The following is a 23,727-nucleotide window of genomic DNA, read 5'->3' as shown; positions in this document are numbered from 1 at the left end:
GGAAAACACTGATTAGGAAATCTAGAGGTGAGTGGAGGCATAGTGGTTATGCAAATAGAATTTCATGCCTAAGGCTCCAAAGTCCCAGGTTCAATCCCCTGCATCACCATAAACAGTGTAAGTAATACTACACTAGACTAGAGTAGTATTCTAGTAAAAAATGAAACAAGGAGAAAGGAAAGAGAAAAAAGAAAGGAAAAAGAAATAAGGAATATACGAAAACTTTTGGTCAAGGATGATTTTGTTGTTGTTGTTTTGTCAGTGAAGCTTCACTGTCCCAAGTATACTTGTTTAGATAAAAAGAGAAAGACTGAGGGAAAGGCATACCATAACAAGGGAACTTCCTCCTTGTGGGTTTGAATTTGGGTCATGTGCATGGCAAAGCAGATACACCCTCAGCTAAGCCATCTTATTGGTCCAGATGACTTAAAATTTATTGGTGTTCATTGAGTTTTCTTTGTGGGACATGAAAACATTTAGTTTCTTTCATATGCATGTAAAGTGATTTCTAGCACTATACAATGTTCAATGACAATTTGAAATTACATGTTCCTTAGTCATGTTATTCTAAACTTACATTCTTTATCCCTTTTTAGTCTAACAATCATTTTCTAGATGTCATTTTAAAATTTTTTTTCTTTCTGTTTTCTTCAAAGGGAATGAGGAGAGAGGGAGAGAACAGACAGAGCAGATACACTACACATTGCTCCATTTTCTGAGGAACACCAATGGTGTGGTGCGGCTCAAACTTAGAGCAATGTGTGCTCTTACCCATTCATTGAGCCATGTTCGAAACCCTAACATCATGTACAGAATTTGTGTTTCCTTCCAGGGTTATCACTGGCATTCAGTGTCTGCACAACCAATTACCAATCCACTTCTCCCTGCATTCAGTTTTCCTTTGTGTTATTTAATATTTTTATTATAAAGGGCAGAAAGGGTGGGGGTAGATAGTATAATAGTTATGCAAATAAATTATCGTGCCTGAGGCTTCAAAACCTCAGGTTCTATCCCCCATACCACCATAAGCCAGTGCACTGTGGGGAAAAAAAAAACAACCAACCAACCAACAAACAAAAAACTGAGAGAAATTGAGAGAAGAGGGAGACAGAGAGGTAGAGACAAATATTGATAACTATAGACCTGCTTCACCGCTTATGAAACTCCTCTGAGCCCCACATGTGGGTAGTGGGGGGCCATAACCCAGATCCTCACACTGGCAACATGTAGACACAATCCACTGTACCACAACTGGGCCTTATATTTTTTTCTCAATAGCACAGTCTTCATAATTATTGTATTCCTCTTAAGGAATAAAGATCTGAAGACACATGAAAATTCAGCTTTTAAATCTATCTTTGCTCCATAACCAGGAAAAAAAAAACTATTTTATTCCCCTTCTCACCTCTTTTTATATGCATCTATTTATATGCTCACCTCTTCCTGCTAAATTTGCCAATTCTTCCTTCACGTTTTCTGCCTGTACTCAGATTTTGCATTACTTCATTCAGCAAACTGAACTCATTGCACTAGTTTTTGGAAAATGTAGAAGACAGGAGTGAGAAGGTTTATTTTTTAAGCTGTAGAGTTGCTTTACTCCATAACATATGTTAAAATAAAATGTAGTTTGATTTTTGTCGTAATTGAGGAATTTTCTACATGTTGACTGGATAAAAATGTTTTAATATCTCCTTACATTTTTTTTTTTGGCCAGTCACAGTCTATTGACAATCTATGCTGTAGCTAGACCCGTCCTTATGATGTTTGAAAGCAAAGCAATCAGGATACTTTGGAGGAAAACTTGGTTACTCATAGATCTGGAAAGCTCATGGAACATCTGAGACCTCATAATGAGGTCATGAGAAAATGGGCAAGGAAATAAAAACCTAGCTGTTCCCAGAGACCAGATCCATAAAATAACAGGTGGCTTTGGTAGTATACCTCTGAAGCCATGTAAATACAGGAATTGAAAAAAGCCAAACTGTGAATTTTGGATTCCATGTCTATGGTTCCTCTCCAAAGATTTTTTCCAGATTTTGGCAACTGCCTCTGGAGTATTTGCTCAGAGAAGCAGTCCTCCCTGACTGAAGAGTTAAAATCACAAAGATAATTTCCATTTCTGACATCATATACTCGCAAACAAGATGGAAGTTAGCTTGTTCAGTTTGCTCTGCAAAGTGCAGGGAAAGGAGTCAGAGAAGAGAGGAAAAGAGTTCATGTTTCTGATTTTATTTGGGAAAAGGCTAGACTAGTGTTTCATGGGCTCATTTTTTACTGGTGAATTTAAAATTTGAAAGTGAGGATTAAAAGCCTTAGAAGAGAAAGAGAAAAAAGAAAGGGGGGGGGGTTTGAGGCAGTATCACATCGGGGTAAGCGCACATGGCGCAAAGGACAAGAAATGGTTCAAAGATCCTGGTTCGAGCCTCTGGCTCCCCACCTGCAGAGGCCTCGCTTCACAAGCGGTGAAGGAGGTCTGCAGGTGTCTATCTTTCTCTTCCCTTCTCTGCCCGCCTCCATTTCTCTCTGTTCTGTCCAGCAACAACGACATCAATAACAACAACAATAATAATAACCACAACAACGATAAAACGACAAGGGCAACAAAAAGAGGGAAAAATAGTCTCCAGGAACAATGGATTCATGGTGCAGGCAATAACCCTGGAGGCAAAAAAAAAAAAAAAAAAAAAGGAAAGACAAAAAAAAAAACATGCTGTCCAAATAATCAATTATGAACTCTGTATAGAAATAAAGATAGTTATAATAGTCAACTCATATGTGTGACCTTGAGATAACTGCTGCAGTTCCCAATGGAGGGAATGGAGACACAGAACTCTGGTTGTGGGAAAGATATAAAATCATACCCCTGTTACCTCACAATTTTGTAATTTAATATTAAATCACAAGTAATACATACATCATAGAGTAGAGAACTGAATGTGAAACATCAAATTCTGTATTTTTGAAAATCTTATTGATTTATTGTGAACTTTTAGAAACTTTCTAAAGCTTTTATCTAAAAGTTTGTATCTTTTTCTAAAGTTTTTATCTAAAGTTTTTATCTAAAGTTTTTAGTTTTTTTCTAAAGTTTTTATCTAAGTATTTATAATGATTATAAAAAAAAATCCATCAGTTATGAACCCAATGTTAATAAAAAAAAAGCGTCAGTTGTGGAGTAGCATGTGGGGAGCCACATGTGCCCTCAAGGTTGCTATTGGCATGATCACAGAGTCTTTGTTCACAGACTGGCCTTGCTTAAAAGTTAAGTTCCTGCTTCTTTACACCTTAGAGTCTTTGTTCACAGACAAATAAGTTCCTGTCTCCCAATTCCACTTCCCCATGAATCACCCAGTTCCTTCCAGATAACAGCTGATTATGATGACAACACACCACTTCAATCAACAGTCCCCAGCTGCTAACTCCCCCCTTGCCCTGGCCTTAAAAACAGCATCTTTGTTTATTATCTTTGGTGCTAATAAACAGACTTGATCAGAATCTTGACTTGTCTCATTTCTCTTGCGTGTCTTGTCCCCTTCCCTCTCCCTTCTTTCCTTGTCCTCACTCCTTCTCCTAAGTTAACCCATGTTGAAGGTCCCGCGGGACAGGACAGTAGCAGACTAACTACTTAGTCATGAGACTGAAAAATATGTTTCTTTAGGTTTTTTTTTTTTTTTTTTTTTTTTGCCTCCAGGGTTATTTCTGGGGCTTGGAGGCCATTTTTTACCATTTTGTTGCCATTGTTGTCTTCGTTATTATCATCAATGTCAACAATGCTGATGTTGGATAGGGCAGAAAGAAATATAGAGGTAGGTAATACAGAGAGGGAGAAAGACACCTGCAAACCTGCTTCACTGCTTTTGAAGCTACTCCCGCCCCACCCCACTGCAGGTGGGGAGCCTAGGGCTAGAATCCTCGTGCAGGTCCTTGTGCTTCTGGCCATGTGCACTTAACCTGCTGCACTACAGCCCCACCCCCGTTTAGTTAGTTTTGATGATTCTGTACCCTTCTGTACATACTGCTCCAGCATTCACTTATTGTTTTTGTTTGATTTTAGAGTGACACTAGGAGAGAGGGAAACACCACAACTTCCCTTAGTGCCATGGAACTTCCAAATGGTACAACTGTATGGACATAGGTTGTGTGAAATGCAAGGTAAGTATGCTACTAAGTGTACTTATTTCTAGTACACCTGGCAGATAGTCATATATGAAACGCCCGACCCCCTATTTAACGTTTATTTGTTAAAGTCAAGATCGCACTTTGTGTAATTTCAGTTTTGCTGGCCTACCTTTTTTTTTTTTTTCCAAATAGATATAAAAGCAGAGAAACAGGGACAGCACAGATTCAGAGATTCCCCCTCCCCCAATGCCATAGTAATCTCTGTAATGTTGGGACTTAATATGCTCATATAGTACATGGCAAGACATATGCCCTATCTGCTGAGATATCTCTGGTTAATAATTTGGATGAAAATGTCTTGGGTCATATAGCCTTTGGTATTTGGAATGGTGGGTCTATTTGGTAGAAAAAGTGAATTGGAAGCATTAATTTAAAAAGTCATAATTATTGAATTAAGTTACTAAATATAGAGTATTGTATCTGAATATTTTCATAGTCATTAAGGAAAAGATAGCTATTATTTATTTTTTGAGAATGCTTCTGCTGGAAAAATGCCCTTTTCTCAAGCAAAACTATTTAGGCAATGATTTTACAGACTTGTTTTTATTATTTATTTAGTATAGTTTTTGCAATTCTCTTTCCAAAATAATATATAGAATTGGATCAGAGTATCCTTATAGACCCAGAGACTTATTTCAGAAAAGATAGAGAGAAACAAAAACAAAAATTGTCCCCAAACATTTGCCACCCAACTAAACTAAGAATTAATAATAATAATAATAATAATAATAATAAAAGGCCACCAGTCCTGAACTTTGATAAGGTCAATTGTAGCTATGCCTAATACTAAATTATATATAAATGACATTTGGCTAAGACAACAAAAAGCTAAGCAAGTAGAAAACAAAATCCCTTTTAGTCTGTAATGACAATAGCTTTTTGATTGCCAAGGCACCCACATCAAAGTCATCTACCTTAAATATAAACATAGAAGTTTATCTTCATAACAAATACTAGAAAGAAAAAAAAAAAGGTAAGAGATTAATCTAGTCTATCCCTGAAGTTCTCTTTTAATTAAATCCTGTGTAAACTAGAAAAAATAGAAATGTACATGTTTTAATAAAAAATAAGTTAACAATGTATCTTCAAAGTAAGTAGAGGGATGGAGAAGATTCAATAATGGTTATGCAGAAAAGACACTTCAAAGTCTTGGATTTAATCTTTTTCAACACCATAAACCAGAGTTAAGCAGTGCTCTGGTCTTACTTTATCTCTACCTCATTCCTAAAATAAAACTAATAAAATATTTTTTAAAGTATAAGTACAAAATTCCTTTAAAAATAAGCAAAGGTCAATTTAGAGCTCACAAGTCTTTTCAAAATTCTATAGGTGGATTTCTTTAAATGCTTTAATCAAAATTCATATACAAGAAGAGATTTTTTTATTTGAATAAGTAAATTTCCACAGAGAAGTGGAATCATCCACACAGTATATAATTTATTTGATTAACTTGAATCAGTTTGCTCAAAAGAATTGTATTACTGAAAAAATTGTTCCAAAATCTTATTTATTAGTTAAACTTATTGAAATAGAATTGAATTTAAAAAAAAATCTGTATCGCGGGGGATGGGTGGTGGCCCAGTGGGTTAAGCACACCAGGCACAAATACAAGGACTGGCACAAAGATCCCAGTTTGAGTCCCAGTTATCCCACCTGTAGGGAGGTCTCTTCAGAGGCAGTGAAGCAGGTTTGCAGGTGTCTATCTTTCTTCTCTCCTCTCTGTCTTCCTCTTTCCAACAACAATAACAGCAATAACAAAAAGGGCAACAAAAGGGAAAAATAGCCTCCAGGAGCAGTGGATTCATAGTGCAGGCACAGAGTCCCAGTGATAATCCTGGAGGCAAAAAACAACAACAATAACAACAACAACAACAAACTATATCGCTTTCAGGTGTGCACTATCAAAAAACCATGTTAAATGAGATCAGCCATAAAGAGAAGGAAGAATATGGAATGACATCACTCATACACAGAAGTTGAAATATAAGAACAAACAGGAAACCTCAAAACAGAACTTGGGCTGGAGTTGGAGTATTGTACCAAAGTAAAAGACTCGGGGTAGGGCAGAGGGTTCAGGTCCTGAAACAGTGGTGGAGGAGGACCTAGCGGGGCTTGAACTGTTATGTGGAAAACAGAAATGTTATGCATGTACAAACTATTGTATTTTACTGTTGACTGTAAACCATTAATCCCCCCAATATAGAAACTTAAAAGAAAAGCATTTACTGCACCTTCCCTAGTCTGTCTTCCATTTTGATAACCACTAATTCATCACATAATCTAAATACACACTATTGTTTCTACTTCAGCTATCTTATATTAACAACCACAAATTAGTGAAATCATACAATATCTTTCTCCCTCAAAACTGCATTAATGTATTCTCAAGTAGATTTTTGGAAAGGGAAAAATAATATCCATATAGTCATAACGTGAGCTTGTATATTATTTGAAAGTGGGGAATACTAGAAGGACTAGGGAAATACAACTTCATTCAACATTACTCAGAAGGGTATAACTAATAATAACTGGACTGTAACAAAAAGGGAACAAAATAATAGTATCAAATGTTATATAGATTTACCATTTAGCTGTATATAAGTAAATAGCCATATAAAGGAATAAACATACACATATATATTCCATGATACGTGTTTACCTTTGCTACAATCTACTCAAATCAATTTCTGTTCCAAAACAATGTAATTTTTTTAACTATAAATGAAAACTGTGTTCATTCTTTCTTTAAAGAAACCAACTGTGAAAATGAAATTGATTCATATGGCTCAATGAAAATTTACTAAGGGACATGTGATCTCTATTTTGTGTTTTCTAGAGGAAGATGAACTCATTCGGCCATAATTTTCAAATGCAGAATATCTATTTTATATCTATTTGAAGCCATCAATGAAAATGTAAATTTTATTTTATTTAACAAGACTGCATTTTAAAATATCAGAGAGCATGCAGTCATATGAGAAATTTTTAATGAACTAGACTAGGAAACTCATTATATTATACACTAAATATATTCTTAAACATTCTGTAAGATAATAAATTGACTGAATAGGTCGGTGCAGTATTCTAATGAAAATAAAATTTTATTGCCATTTTTTTGTCCCCCTTCAGAGTAGTATATCTCAAACTCCTGGAATTAGTTCATAATGCTCAGTCTCATCATCTGTGTCAGTCATGTCAGAAACTTTCTACTGAGACATCACCATATTGGATGTATACATAAATATAGATACAGCAAAGATAGTATTAAATAATCAGACAATAGAAATATTCCTCTATAATTAACAGTGATCAGTGGCTTGCACACACATACACACAAGAAAAAAGTAATCTATATAACTTAGACTAAAATTTAAAAATATATGGCAACCTGGGAATATGGAAAGCACGCATATACTTGTAAAATAATGCCTTTTCTCACTTTCTAGAGACAGGTGCCTAACTTGAATGAGCTGGTATTCATTTCCTAATACTATCAAGGCAAACAGCCACACACTTAATGATTGAGAACAACATGCAGTTCGTATTTCAAAGCTCAGCAGGTCTGGTGTTCTAGCTGACTCTTCTCATTTCTCTGCTCTGGATTTCACAAAGCCTAAGTCAAGGTATCATCCAACTTCTCAGGAGACTCTAAGAGTTCCCTTCCAAATTCATTCTGTTGACTGACAAAATTCAAATCCGTATAATCATAGGACTGAAATTACATTTCCTGATGCCTGTCAGCTGCTATGGGCCCTTAATTCCTCCAGGTTTTATTTTGCTCACTGCATGTAGGATATCCTTACCTAAAGCCAGAAAACATTGTTTTGAATCCTTCAAAAGATTCTAATATCTGACTCACCTTCTGCCACAGTTCCCTTGCCAGAGAAAAGACTCTGCTTTAGGGCACAGGCCCTAAACTGAGTCCACCAAAGTAATAGCAGATAATATCCCTACTCTATGATTCATGACTTTAATTGTGTCTGAAAATGCATTTATTCACAAGCCATAATTTTTGTAATTTTGAGAAAGTAGGACAATGAAAGGCACCTTTGAGAGGGATCAGTATTCTGTCTACTACTATAATAAACCAGTTTGGAGTCAGGTGGTTGTGGACCTGGTAGGACTCACTCATTACCACGTGAGAGGACATGGGTTCTAGCTCCAGGTCCACAACTCTAGGGAAGGCCTTCAGGAATGTTGGAGCAGCAGTACTTCAGGTGTCTCTCTTCTCTGTCTCTCTATCCCTCTCTATATCTCACCCTCTATCAATGAAGAAGGTCAAAATGGCTACTGGGAAAGGTGAGGTAGTTGTGTAGGCTTTGAAGCTGGGTCCTTGTGCATTGTAACATCTGTGTTCAGTCAGGTGCGCCACCACCCGGCCCCCTAACAAGAAGAGATCAGAATGATGTTTTCTATCTAAATGAAGTGTGGGTTTTTTTTCGGCTTTGAAAACAGTATTATAATAAATGACATTTAAAGATAAATCCTAAGAGTGAGAAAATTTCATAACAGAAGCATGTGGGACTTATATAGAAAGGGTCCCAGGTTGAATTCCAGATCTAACACTAATAACCAGAGATGACTAGAGCTGTAATTAAAACAAACAAATAAATAAATATACATATTCTCTCATTTCACTTAGATAAGGTACCTAGAGTAGGCAGAACACATCGAGAAATATCATTTTTTTAATAGACACTGGTAGCTATCTGGAATTATGAAAATATTCAGAAAGAGTAGAAGGCAGAGTATAACGGTTATGCAAAAAGATCTTCATGTCTGAGGTTTCAAAGTGCCAGGTTCAATACCCAACACCACCATAAGTCAGAGCTAAGCAATACTGTGGTCTTTCTCTGTAGGTATCTTTCTTTCTGTATCTCTTTCATTAAAATAAATAAATGAAATATTGAAAGCATTTCCTTAAAACAAAAACAGATTTGTGTAGTTGTGCTATGTTGAGAAACAGTATAGAACCTTTGTGTATAATTCTCAGACAAGTAAACTGAAAAGTAATTTTGACATAACTCTTTCATATGAAAAGTCATTTTATATTGCAATTAAAGTATTAACTATTGAGATACAAACATAAGTCTTATGGAAACACACTAGTTTTACAAAAGGATGGAAGATGAGATATTATGTGTTCATATTTTTGCTAAATATAATAATCCTCAAATTTTCTATTGTGTCAGCTTTTCTTGAAAAATATCCAACAGTTTAAAACTGCTGCACTAAACTTTAATACTTTAATGGCTTTCATTAAATGAACATTCTAAACTATGATTTCTGCTTAAGCCTGCATTTGACCTGCTTGCATTAAAAATATTATTTTTTGTTTATACATATTTTTATAAAGTTTCCTGGCTAAATCTGATGTCAATTTTGAATCTTGTTTTCCTTTATATCTCCAAGACCAAATCTGAAAAACTATTATTTTTGCTATGTGAGAAATAAAGATGCGCAGAAAACAGAAGGGGAAATGAAATTAGCAGTCTTCTTACAGTCTAACAGATTAATTTCTAACGTATTGTTGATTTTTCCTAAAAGTATTATTATAGTCTTTTTATTATCTTTATTTATTGGATAGAGACAGCCAGAAATCAAGAGGGAGGGGTGGTAGAGAGGGGGAGGGAGAGAAACAGAAAGAAAACTGCAGCCCTGCTTCTCTACTCTTAAAGCTTTCCCCCTGCAGGTGGGGACCAGGGGCTTGAACCAGGGTCCTTGAGCATTGTAATAACATGTGCTCAACCAGGTGTGCCACCACCCAGGCCCATATTATAGTCTTTATGTTTAGATTTTATTTATTTATTTGTTCATTTCCACCAGGTTGATCACTGGGGCAATGCACCTGCATGATGTGTCCACCACTCCTGGTGGCTTTTTTTTTTCCTCTTCTTTTTTCCTTCTTTCTTTAAAAAAATGTTTTAGATGACCCCACCAATGTGTACTGGAGCTCCACTTCCCCAGAGTCCCACCCTACTAGGGAAAAAGAGAGGCAGACTGGGATCAACCAGTCAATGCACATGTTCAGTGGGGAAGCAATTACAGAAGCCAGACCTTCCATCTTCGGCAACCCACAACGACCCTGGGTCCATGCTCCCAGAGGGATAGAGAATGGGAAGGCTGTCAGGGGAGGGGATGGGATATGGAGATAGGGCTATGGGAATTGTGCAGAATTGCACCCCTCTTATTCTTATTCTATGTCTCCTTTCTTAAATAAAATAAAATAAAATAATAAATAAAAATATTTACTTATTTATTTGGATTAAAAAAGAGACACTGATAGAGAAGGTGGAGAGAAAAAAGAGAGAGAAAGAGAGAGACCTGCAGCACTGCTTCATCACTTATGAAGCTTTCTCTCTGCAGATGAGGAACAAGGGCACAAACCCAGGTCCTGACATGTGCACTAGACTGGATACTTTTCCCAAAAATCCCTCTTCCACCTTCCTTCCTTCTTTCCTTCCGCCCTTCCTTCCTTCCTTCCTTTCCTCGCTCCCTGCCTGCTCCCTCCTTTTCCTTTCTTTCATTTTTTCTTCCTTCCTTTCTTTCTTTCTTTCTTTCTTTCTTTCTTTCTTTCTTTCTTTCTTTCTTTCTTTCTTTCTTTCTTTCTTTTGCCTCCAGAGTTATCTAGAGGGGTTCAGTACCTGCACTAAGAATCAGCTGTTCCTATGGCCATTTTTTTCCTTTTTTTTTTTTTTAATAGGACAGAGATTAATTGAGAGAGGATGGGAAGATAAAGAGGAAGAAATAAAGGGGAGCCTGAAGCTCAAACCCGGATCCTTGCACTGATCCTTATGTTTTGTACTAGGAGTGCTTAATCCAGTGCACTACTGCCGGACCCCCTCTGTGTTTCCTAATTCATGTGGAGGAAGAGAGATAATTGAACCAAATTAATAGGGCAACAGTGAAGCAGCATTTACTAATCTTTGGAGACACAGGTTGGGAGTATGGATCAACCTGCCAATGCCCATGTTCAGCAGGGAAGCCATTACAGAAGCCAGACCTTCCACCTTCTGCACTCCATAATGACCCTGGGTCCATACTCCCAGAGGAAGAAAGAATAGGAAAGCTATCAGAGGAAGGGATGGGATAACATAAGGAGTTCTGGTGGTGGGAATTGTGTGGAGTTGTAATCCTCTTATCTTATGTTATTTGCATTTCCTTTTCATAAATAAAATTTAAAAAATATATCAAGAGAAATTCAGAGATACCATCAATTTTCAACTTATTTTTGCAAGACAACTGTTTATTGTTATACCCAAAGGGTCTTTTTTCTGCCCTCACAAGCTTATGCACTCATCCCAACTCATGATCTGAGGTCCACCAGAAGGCATAGTAGCAAAGTAGTTTTATTTTCTTCGTTCAGTGTTCAGTGGAACAGAAAACTGTAGTGTCTATGGATCTAAAAATTAAAGATCAGGATTTCTAAATGGTACTCTCATCTTACTGATGAGCAGTTGAAAGACACTACTGTGTCTATGAACATTGAAAGTCCTTGTCAAGTAGTATAAACACTACAATATAAATTGAGATTTCTATAGACCTATAATAATAGCATGCCAAAAATATAGCTTTTTAAGAAATAGGTCCTGGTATAGCATAGAATAGTGGAATAATGAATAGGAGAGCTTTCTCTTTTTTGCTTATCTAGGTAAAAATCAAAGTGAATCACCAGAAAAAAAAATGGTATGCCTACAAATGGCACTGCAATTCTATTCCCTAGAAGAACAACACAGTTTGGAAAAGTCCACACTGACACTCAGTTGTAGGTAAATATTAATTTCTTTTATAAATTAAAAAGAATACAGAAAATAGTTGTGGTGATAGCTCATGAACAAAGTGTAAAAGAACCAAAAGATAGGGAAAACTAAATGGTACACAGGGTGGACAGAAGTAAGTTGTAAGTTTGAAGGAAACTATGTTCCTCTCTGCTCATGACTGTTCACAATTGTCAAAATATAAAGCAACTCAAGTGCCTGTGTACAGATGACTAGATACAGAAGTTATTGGGCATATATTCAATGGAGTAGTACTCAGCAATAAAAAAGATGTAATCTATCATTTAGGACAAAATGGATGGAACTAAAGGAGATTGTGCTTACTGAATAAAGGAAGTGAAGGAAACTGCAAGATGATTTCACTCATATGTGGAATATAGAGAATTGAAACACACAAATTTTAAAAATAGACGACCCACATCTAAGACTTAGGGAGAATCATGATGATTATTGTTTGGGGAGAGGATGGTGCTCAGAGATTTGCTGGTGGAAGTATTGTGCAACTATACCCCTATATTATTTTAAAATCTTATAAATCATTAATATGATAGTTTTCTCTTTTTTGTTTCTCTAGGTAAAAATTAAAATGAATCACTAGAAAAATCTGGTGAAAAAACAAAACAAACAACAACAAAACTACAGCAGTGGTAACTCCTGAATCTGAAACTATAAAGAAACTTCTCTAACTTCTATTTTTGTTAAATAAACTATAATTTCCTTAGTACTTCCAAGAATTTATTTAATGTCCTGGTTCCTGGTTGCCCTTCTAAACACATTCAAATAAATGAAATTAAAAGTCTTTTTTTTTTTTTCTCCAGGGTTATTGCTGCACTATAAATCCACTCTTCCTGGTGGTCATTTTTTCATTATTGTTGGATAGGGTGCTCAGAAATCAAGAAAGAAAAGAAGACAGAGAGGGGGAGAGAAAGACACCTGCTAACCTGCCTGTGAAGAGACTCCCCTGCAGGTAGGAAGCTGGGGGGGCTCAAACATGGCTGCCTACACCAGTCCTTGAGCTTCTTGCCATATGCGCTTAACCCAGTGCACTACTGCCCGGCCCCTGAAATAAAAAGTTTTTTTTTTTTTTAGCAATGATACTCAATTGTTTGAAAAAATTTCCAATCATATTAACAACATAAATAGTGGATTTTGTTTATTTGCTTGCTTATTTGTTTTTGGTATGATTTATATGATATATTTGGACATGGCACATTGGTGAAATTAAAGTGTTTGGTTGGTTTCAGGAAGAGAAAGTCTAACTCCATACTCCACAAAGGGAAGATGTATGAAAAAGAAAAGAGATGAAGGATAAAAGCCTAAGTATAAATCTCAGTTAATGGGGCACCTGGTTAAGCACTCACATTTCAGCGTAAGAACCTAGGTTCAAGCCCCTTGTCCCTACCTAAAGCTTCATGAGTGGTGAAGCAGGGCTGAAATTATAACTTTGTCACTCTTCCTCTCTACCTTCCCATTCCCTCTCAGCCTCTGGCTGTCTCTATCCAATACAAATAAATAAATAAATAAATATAAAAGTAAAAACTTAAAGGAATAACATACATTTGAGAAAAGAGGGGCAGGCAAAAAATAAATTTGCCTCAGGAATGTTTTACCAAACTCAAGTGAAAATACATTAAGGGACTTTAATTTTGACCCAAAAATAGTAACAAAAGTTAATAGGCATGAAAGAAGGACACTTTTTTTTTTTTTTCTGTCCAGGACTTACTTTTCCAATTCAGATAGTAGCAATTATAATCAGTGACAGAAGTGGAATCGTGCATGACTGTGTTTGCAACAAGAGAGAGACTCGTTTGTCTATGTAGAAATATGAAGATGTGGGGGCCAAGCGGTGGCACTGAGGGTTAAGCGCACATAATACAAAGCATAAGGACCTGCTCTAGAATCCCTTTGGAAGCTGTGGCTTCCCACCTGTGGCAGGGAGGGGGGTGCGGGGATGGCGCTTCACAAGTGATGAAGCAGCTTGGCAAGTGTCTTTCTCCTTCTCTATCTTCCTCTCCACTCTCAATTTCTCTCTGTCCTATCCAAAAAATTGAAAAAGTGGCCACAGGAACAGTGGATTCGTAATGCAGGCACCAAACCCGAGAGACCCTGGAGGCAAAAAAAGAAAAGAAAAGAAAATGCTGGCTGCGAAAACACTCAGTGCCGTACTTGCTTTGTCAAGTATATGATCAAGGTTCTTTTTTTTTTTTTAAATTATATTTATTTTCCCTTTTGTTGGCCTTGGTTTTTTTTTATTGTTGTTGTAGTTATTATTGTTGTTGTTATTGATGTCGTTGTCATTAGATAGGACAGAGAGAAATGGAGAGAGGAGGGGAAGACAGAGAGGGGAGAGAAATATAGACATCTGTAGACCTGCTTTACTGCCTGTGAAGCGAATCCTTCGCAGGTGGGGAGCCCGGGGCTCTAACCCGGATCCTTATGCAGGTCCTTGCACTTTGCACCACATGGGCTTAACCCGCTGTGCTACTGCCCAACTCCCATGATCCAAGTTCTAGTCTGCTTCTACTAAAATGATTAAAGCTTTTTACTTTTTTTTATTGTTCTGTCTCTGAACCTACCTTTTTGCCTAAATGAGTCTGTCTCAGAAGCAGGGCCACCCCTTTCCTCTCAATTTCTCTATATTGCTATCCAAAATAAATAAATAAATAAATAAATAAATAAATAAATAAAATGTAAAAGAGAGAGCAGGCCTGAACTGTGGAAATCTCAATAGCAACCACACAATAAAACAAGAAAATAAAATGAGGACGAGATCTATCAAAAAGAGAAGGAATGAATGTAGAATTGATTGTGCTGTTGTGAGGCATGTTCTTAGACTAACTGTAGAGATGCAAGTTGTGTACTGGAAATAGATAACTTAAACCCATCTTGACATGTGACTGAAAGGAAATATTTCTGTTGTTGCCACAAGGTCTGTACATCCATAGCATTGTATGTCTGCAGGATTCTAAAATTCCTGGAACTATCTCTTGGTAAAATAAGATAAAGATAGAGATACTAGCTAGATAGCAAGACAGACAGAGAGAAAGACAGATAAGTAGACAAAAAGACCGACAAATAGACAGAGTGATACAAGATAAATAGCAAAACTTTCCCTGTGCAGGTGTTCCTATGTGGTCGTCTGGGGGTTTGGGCTTGGGTTACTGTGAATGGAGATGTATTCTCTTCTAGGTAGGACTAGTAGTGTTCTAAAGGAAGTCTTGTGTTGCTTATAGATTCAGATGTACTGTGGCTTGAAGTTTGAAAGCCAAGGTATGCATAGTCATTTTAGGGCTTATACTCTGAGGATAAATCCTAATCCCATAGTAAGTTACACCTGAGATTCTAGAGTTAATTTTAACATAGGTCATGTTGTTGTAATCGTATGTTCATTCTTGTTATTTACTTCTTTTTTAAAAATTTTTATTTATAAAAAGGAAAACTGATAAAAACCATAGGATATGAGGGGTACAACTCCACATAATTCTCATCACCAGAACTTCGTGTCCTGTCCCCTCCCCCTGATAGCTTTCCTTTTCTTTCTTCCTCTGGGAGTATGGACACATGGTCATTATGAGGTGCAGAAGGTGCAAGGTCTGCTTTCTATAAATATTTCCCCACTGAACATGGACATTAGCAGGTTGATCCATACTCCCAGCCTGTCTCCCTTCTTTTTAAGCACACATTCTTTCATTTTGTGTTAAAATTCCCACTTTAATATTTTAAACCCAGAATTATGTAGTCCTGGACTATATGCATACAGATTGCTTTTTTAAAACAGATGACAGTAGGGAATGATAATAAAAGGAATGTTACTCAGAATACAAGGAAAGAAGAGATCCTACCAAACTATCCAAAAAGAAGGATACATATTCTCAACAAAATAAATAGGATACAAGTAAATTAAGGTTAAGGCTTAAGAATCAGAGCTAACATCCTCCATCGTCATTCATCCAGGGCAAGAGACAAGAAAGAAATAACTGGAAAAAATAAAGCCACCAGTGATAATGAGAACAAAGTGACCAGAGATGGAAGGATTAAAAAAAGGAATGGAGAGATGATGGCATAATTAAGCCTTCTAGCTAAAGCTCAGTGAAACACACATGACACTATCGGGGGCTAGCTGTGATAATTACTTTATATGTGTCTTAGAAACATATGGCACCCTGAAAGGATGTGTCCACATATGTTGTTGTGTAATGAGGTTTCTTACTGTGCTTATGCAGATTAGCTATCCAAGTGCAGCACTGAGCAAGACACCACCTGTCATTTTCCTAACTGTGACACAAACTATAAAATTAGTGCAGTGCGCATTTATGCAAGGAAGGTGGTGATTACTGACTCTGAGAGCTTTGCATTGTGAATAATATCCTTTGAGCTTATGCACAATCAAATCTCACTTAATAGGAGTTATGGAAGAGCATACAAGAACCCAAGATAGAAAATAAAAGTGTGTGTGTGTGTGTGTGTGTGTGTGTGTGTGTGTGTGTGTGTGTGTGTGTGTGTATACAAGTGTATATGATAAAGAGAAAAAGACAAAGCTTAGTTTTTTAAAAAATAAAATTTAGCTTTCAATTTTTATTTATTCCTTTATTGAAAAGAGACAGAGAGAACCTGAAATGGAAGAAAAAGATTGTGAGGGAAAGAGACACCTGCTGTCCTGCTTGTCTCCTCCTGAAGCTTCTTCCTTTATATAGGTGTGTGTTGGGGCTTGAACCCAGCTCCTCATGTGTGGTAATGAGTGCAAGAATGCGGTTTTCGATTTATTATTATGGAAAAGAATACAAAGTTCCCCCCAAAAATGTGTGTATGAAAAATAGAGCAAGAGCTTAATTTTTTAAAGATTATTTATTTGTTTATTTATTTAACAATAAGGAAGATAGGAGAAAAGAGAGAAAGGACATCACTGTTCCCCACCTAGAGCAGGGATGAAGTGATGAAGCAGGTCTGCAGGTGTTTTTCTGTCTCTCTTCCCTCTCAGTTCGCCCTCCCCTCTCAGTTTCTCTCTGTTCTATCTAGTGAAATGGGGGTGGGGGAAAATGGCCTCCAAGAGCAGTGAATTCAAAGTGCCCGTACTGAGTCCCAGCAATAACCCTGAAGACAAAAACAAAAAAATAAAAATATAAAATACAGTCACATCAGGAACAATACTTATGATAGTGAAAAATCCCCTTTTATAGCAACCCTGAAGGTTAACTGCCTTTTAGATAATTTATGCTCACATTACCAAAAATTCATATAAATTCTGCCATAATTTTCCATGCATTTGCATCATACATATAAGCGATACCTGTACAAACTCCTTTGTGTGGCATTTATTGCAATTTTATCTTATTGGTAGCATAGATTCTATAATTTTTAGATGATTTTTCTTAATTCTGTTAAATACTATTATCTCGATAAACTCCAGTTTAATCAAAAATCTTTTTTTCTGTGTAGTGTAGAAAACAGATTATAAGGTTTTCATGTGGGAAATATACTGAAGAGTTTTGACAAATAAGTCATGGAAATGTCACGGAAACAGCACAAAGCATAGAGAGAAGCTGAATGGCATTGCTGTCATAACAGAGATATCAACATTTAACTTTCCAGTTTGATGCAAGGAGAAAGGGTCTAAGATGTCAGACATTACCCAGTCATTGCATCTGGTCTGTCCCTGGAGTAAGCAGTGTTCTTGAGTATAGGTCTTTCTTTAGCTAAAAACAATTACCAGAGGTATAATCAAATGAAAGTCTCTATGGAAGAATTCAGAGGAAAGAATACCTATGCCCTTTGCAGGGCTTGAAGAAAACACACTACAAAGTCCCCTCCAATCTTGAGCAGTTCATCCATTGAATTTCTTAGAACCATCTATACTGTATCATATGAATAATTAAGGTGAATTTCTCCATTAGACTTTGTGTCCTTTTCCAGAGGAAACTGATTGTGAATAAAATATTTCAACAAGTCAACTCAGCTCTGTGATACTCTCTTAGGGTTTTCCAGAGAAACAGAAGTAGAAGTTAAGTATTTATTAGATAATACATAAATAAGATTTATATAGGACACACATGAGTAGAATATATATTCACACACACCTGCAAGCTGTTGCATTATCTTTGTCTTGAAGAATCACACTGAGCAACAGTATTGGCAAGAATAGAAACAGTAATACTCATTCTGTGTTGGAATTGTAGTGGATTATTGTGTTCTTTAAGGTAAGTAGTATAAAGAATCAGAAGGTGAGAGAAAGAGAGACAGAGAGAATAAGGGAGAGTTGAATTAGCATGTGCTTTAGTGTTCCCACAGTAGAGTATTTATCTAAAAAATTAAATAAAATATTTTGAAGAGATATCTGTACCACCATACCCATCCCATTGCTAATTAGAATATTCAAGAGTTGGAAACTACCTAAATACCCATTAGCAGATAATGAAACAGTTCCACATACACACAGAGGAATACCTGTTTAGAAGCGGCATAATGTTACTCTACTACTAAATAGGGTGAGAATGTATGTTGGTGAGATGCTGTTATCTATAATGATCATTTTTTGTTGTTTTTGTTTAGTTCGAAAATCTCAGGCGAAGTGCACTTGATTTAAGCAAGTAAAGCTTTCAGAAAATTTCAAGTTAAATATTCTCCAGGTTGCAGTTATAATATGGAGTGGTACAATTGAGAGTGTAGAGCATGAATAAAGTATGATGGGAATCATTATCAATGAAGAAACAACAGTTTTCAATTATTTTAAAACATTAATGAAATATTCCCAAAGAAATAAGGTAATCACAAAAATGCAAACTACTGATTACATTTCAGTTAGAAGTGGATTTGCAACATATGGACCAATTAAATCTTTATGGATCAATGAAAATGAAGGTGATTTCCAAAGTCAATGTTATTATCGCTCATGAAGTTAGAGTAACAGGAAGGTCTTTTTTTTACTTTTCAGGAGCCTTAAAAATAGCCATTGTGTATGTCTATGAACTACCAAAGTTAGAGACAGGCACTCACCGCAGTCCAGGAAGCTTTGTTGTGATGGTTTCTTTCACTTTCTCCCTTTCTCTTTGTTTGGAGAAAACCTGCTTTGAGCAGTGAAAACACAACAACTTACTACCATATATATATATATTTGTAAATATTTGTAGATGTTTGTAGATATTTATCTATTCATATATGACAGTGTTTATTAAAAACAAGATACTATAAAATTCCTAGAAGATAAAAGAAAAAAATCTCAATGTAAATCTTAATATATTTATTATTATTATTTGAAGGTAAAGTCACAAAAGATAAATTAAAAATAGGCAAGTGGTTTTGAATCAGACTTAAAGATTCTATACAACAAAATAAAATTAACTCAATGAAAAGACACCCAGGAGCCTGGATGGTGATACAGCCAGGAGCAGGACAAGTACTCAGGTTCAAGCTCCAGGTCTCTCTCTCCATCTTTCCTCATCTCTCTCCCTGTTTCTCCATGTTTTGTTCTCTCAGAACAAAAATATCTTTAACACATAGGCACAACCTCTCAAACCTCTCCCCCTTGATCAGGGTCAGAGAGATGCATCAATATTTCTGTGTTTCTTCGTTCTGTCACTTTCTTTTTTAATTTTTATTTATAAAGGAAACACTGACAAAAATCATAGGATAAGAGGGGTACAACTCCACACAACTCCCACCACCAGAACTCCATATCCCATCCCCTCCCCTGATAGATTTCCTCTTCTCTACCCCTCTGGGAGTATGGACCCAGGGTCATTGTGGGGTGCAGAAGGTTGAAGGTCTGGCTTCTGTAATCACCCCACTGGACATGAGTGTTGACATGTCAATCCATACTCCCAGCCTGTTTCTTTCTTACCATGGTGGGGTGGGGCTCTGGGGAAGTGAGGCTCCAGGACACATGGGAAGGGTTGTTTGCCCAGGGAAGTCCAGTTGGCATCATGTTAGCATCTTGAACCTGGTGGCTGAAAGAAGAGTTAACATGTAAAGCCAAACAAATTGTTGACTAGTTATGAACCTAAAAGCTGGAATAGTTCAGATGAAGAGTTGGAGAGGTCTCCACTTTGTAGATTGTTAGTAGACCTATTTTAGTTATATTTCAAAGGGCCCATGAATACTAGGTTTTTTCTTTTCTTTCTTTCTTTTTTTTTGTTTTTTGTTTTATTGAGGCTAACATCTGATATGCAGGTAGATCCAAGTTATTGTTTGGGGAGATGATGCCATGGCTGGACAAAGGACCAGAAAGCTGGATCAGGGAAGAGAGTAGCTCCCAAATATGGGAAAGGTTTATAAATATTGTTGACTGTCAATTCCATTGATTTGATGTGATCTGGGGCCCATATTCAGCTAAGGAGCCTATGTGACCTCTGCATCCCTGTAGATCTGAGCTCATATTCTGTGGTCATGAGTAGGAATGTTTCAAGCTGCCCCAATTTCAGGACCCATCTTCCCAATTTCAGGACCCATCTTCCTCAGGTGGAACACATCCTGTCCTTTTCATTCCTTCCCCAGAGTCCTTTGCTTTGGTACAAAATGCCATAGCCAGTCTAAGTTTCACCTTAAATTTTCTCTTACTGTTTTTGTTGTTGTTGTTGTTGTTGTTGTTGCTGCTGCTGTTAAATTCCACCTATAAGTGAGAAAATTTAGTATTGGTCTTTCACTTTCTGGCTTGTTTCACTCAACACATTGCCTTCTTACCACACTATTGCAAAGGAGACAGTACTCCATTGTGTATACCTACTGTAACTTCATTAGCCATTCATTTCTCCCTCAGTTGCTTCTGAATCGGGGCCATCATAAACTGTGCTGCTATGATCACTGGTGCTGTTATTCAGTTAGGTGTTTTTGTTTACTCTCAGAAAATCCCTAGGAGACGGACTGCTGTGCGATAATGTGGGTCCATTTCTGGAGTTTTGATGAATCTCCAGAAGTTGAACTAAACCCCTGCTTTAGGGCAAAAGTTCTTTCATTAAAACATCATAACATCAGAAATTACATTTTTCTAGGGGTAAATTCACCTGAGTCTAAAGGTAGATTTGAACCTAACATAGGAATCATTGATGCATATTAGTAAGTTACTGATTCACTTATCCCCTCATGGCTAAAGACTTTGTATTCTGAAGTTGTTTAGCTCATTTAACCCAACTATGTTTGAGTAATATGCATATATATATATATTTTTTTTTTTTTTACTAGAAATGGAGTCTTTCAAGTATTAGATAGAGTTAGATATTAAGCCTATGGACATTTGATATGAATGTTCCCCAACAAAATGAGTTTGGGAGTAAATATTATAGAAAAGGAAACCTTGTACAGTATTGGTGGAGATGCAAGTTGATTCACCCACTATGCAAAACAATATAAATTATCCCCAAAACAATAGCAAAACAGGAAATGGATCTACCTTACCATCAACATATAAGCATTCCTGAATTCATCACTTTCAAGATGTGTGCATAATATAAATTTCAACAAATGCATGGATAAAGAATATAAAACATATGAATATAACTGACCCATAAGAAAAATATATTGTGTTGTTTTAAAAACAAATTGGAGAGAAATCAATATTGTATATCACTTGTATGTGAACTTCAAAAATTAAAAGTCATACACAGAAGGTATGTGATTGTTACCATGAGATTAGGACAGAGGATAGAAAAAGTGTTTTAAGTGCACAGAAAAGAGATAAATGGTAAGTTAATATTGGGCATCAGACACAGTATAATACATATTGACAGCAATACTGGGTATATGTTGGTATGCATGAGACCCCTTCTGTTCCATTTGGTTTAAATCCCCCCTGCTTAACACTATCCTATTTACATAACCACTTCATTCTATTTACATAACCTCTGTTAACAAGCACCACCCTCCCTCCAGGGCATTGGTGGTTTAGTGGTAGAATTCTCACCTGCTCCACCCCCTCTCCTTGTCACACCCTGATGCTCTCCTTGTCACACTCTGACTTTCACCAGTCACTTTTCTCTCCACCCTCTCTATGTCACATCCTGTTTCCACCCTACTTGGCAGGTATATATAAAGACAGCATTGTGAGTTTTAGGGTACTTTAGTTTAGTTTAGCTTAGCTCAGCTTAGATTGTGCTGCGTCCTGCATGAATAAAGAGATATTGCCTACAGCTCAACCATGAGTCCCTGGTCATCTGTTACCCACCCGTGAAGCCAGCCCGGCGAAAACAACATAGCCAGGCGAAAACAAAATATTGCGCAACAACGTGGGACCAGACCTGCGCAACTCCCAGATAAGTGAAGACTTTGCCTACCTATGCACTATGGTCTTCTCTTCTACTTATGAAGAGGTTTGCCAAAGCCTCTACTGTTTCATCATGAGACAGTTACTCTGTCTCTGGAACATTTTACTCTGGGCCACACTTCGGTTCCATGACCGGGAACTTTGGTTTCTTATGACCGGGATCATAGAGCTTGGGAGATGCACGGAGATTTCTCCTTGGACTTTCTGGATTCCCTTGCCCATGTTTCCCGAGGAGAAGGACTGCATTTTGCTCTGGGCCACGATTTGGTTCTTTATGACCATGATCGTAGACCTTGGGATATGCATGGGGATTTCCACTGGGACTTTCTGGACTTCTTCTCCCATGTTTCCCCATGGAGAAGGACTACTCTAATTTGAGAAGCGTTCTCCAGTACCCTGGCAGTCCCCAAGAATGGAGACACATGGTTAGTTGTACTCTCCTGATTGGATTCTTTCTTCGATGGGAAGACACTTTTAAAAATGGGTGCCTGAAGCAATCCAGCAGGAACAGTCAGAAGCACCCTAAATGGAATTTCGAGGAGCTTTTTGGACTAGGATGCCCTCCGGGGACTCATGATACTACATGGTGAGATCTGCATAATCTGGTTCAAGTTGCATTTCCTAAGAGAGTGATTTGAATGACTGAATTTTTGCTTGACATTGACTTAAAAAAAATGCTGGACGCATCCATGATTTCTAGAGACATCCAGAAACAATCCAAAAAATTGTTTTTTCCTCCTTTGATTTATTTTTTACGTCTTGGCATAAATCTGAAACGTTTAATCCTGAAAACTGTATGAGTTATGTATGGGTGGGGCAGATAGTGCAATGATTATGTTAATTATTCTCATTCCTGAGGTTTCTACCGTGGTTCTTCTGTTTACCTTTCCACTTTTTATTGAGTTTAAACTGTTTAAACAACCTTAAAATCATACTAGAAAGGACTTCCAATTATAATGGAGTTATCAATTATAGTAAACTTCTAATCTGCTACAAGTTTTGTTTGACAAGTAAGTGAATTTCAGCTGTCAAGTCTTCACATGAAAAAGCATCTACTCAAATTCCTGTAAATTCCTGGAATTCCTGTAAATCCATTTGGATCCTGTTCTCTGACATCGCCCACAAGATGTAATGACTACAACACACCCCCCTGAAACCAATGATGTGACCTGGCACGACCTGAAGAAACAGATTCACAGACTCCAAAGATCACTCTCTACAGAAAAGCAGAATTCTGGTGGCTGACATTCCCCATCGAGACAGACATGCAGTGTTTCATCCCTTGCCATTTTCTTCTGTGGTCAGCTACTTTGGACTGACACCTCCATCAGACTTACTGGTACACGTTGCTGTGTTTCTCAAAGACTAACTTCAGCCAGAGCCTTGGGACTTTATAGGCCATGTCCCCTCACCTGCAGGCTCTGCTCTCCGAGGTAGAAAACTCTCCCTCTTTATTAGGTTATGCCCACAGAGGTAGGAAATGCCCTTTGAGGCAAGAGATGCCCCCAGAGGCATGAAGCGCTC

Source organism: Erinaceus europaeus, chromosome 5 (genome assembly GCF_950295315.1).
Source record: "Erinaceus europaeus chromosome 5, mEriEur2.1, whole genome shotgun sequence".
Classification (NCBI taxonomy): domain Eukaryota; kingdom Metazoa; phylum Chordata; class Mammalia; order Eulipotyphla; family Erinaceidae; genus Erinaceus; species Erinaceus europaeus.
This window is presented reverse-complemented; position numbering follows the sequence as displayed.